The sequence below is a fragment of the Sinocyclocheilus grahami genome, unplaced genomic scaffold (assembly GCF_001515645.1).
Source record: "Sinocyclocheilus grahami isolate Dianchi unplaced genomic scaffold, SAMN03320097.WGS_v1.1 scaffold4434.1, whole genome shotgun sequence".
Taxonomy (NCBI): Eukaryota; Metazoa; Chordata; class Actinopteri; order Cypriniformes; family Cyprinidae; genus Sinocyclocheilus; species Sinocyclocheilus grahami.
Window position 1 is genome coordinate 551 of NW_015509371.1, and position 660 is coordinate 1,210.

Consider the following 660-nt stretch of genomic DNA (forward strand, 5'->3'; position numbering starts at 1 on the left):
ATACGACACTAAGAGGTCTTGCATTTCTGAAGGCCTGTTTGTTATTAGATCATATGTTATTAAATATTTATAAATATTACACCATGAAGCGGATATAAGATGATAATCTTTAAGAGTCCATATTTATTCTAGGTTTAAAAGAATGAAAAAGTACGCAATGTCGTCTAATAGCAACTGTCTAGAGCCTACACCTGCTGTTGATAATATCTGAATGTGTTTGAAATGTGTCCTTCCTATGGATCTTAGGTCAGTTTTGACCCATATTAACCACACAAAAAAAATCATAAATAATTCAGTTGTGATACTAGAGATTCAAAGTCCTTCAGAATGAGTTTTTATCTGGTCCCAAAGAGTATTATAATGAAAATATAAAACTAAATATTTTTTCAATTAAATAATTTTCATACACCGCTTGTCAAAAGAAATGTTCACGTCTCAGTGTGAGCCAAAAGTGTCACTTTCATGTTTATTTCAATCACTTTTAGTGTTTATTTGGCTTTTAAAACACCTTGCATTTATTTTGCTATTAGTAAATGTATGGTGTATCGTTTTCTCTTATTTTAGTTTGTGTTTCATAATTCTATGTTATGACTGGAGCAGACAATATGAGTCTATTTTGCATGTCCATTTCAACAAATACATTTGTTCCCACTTATGCCA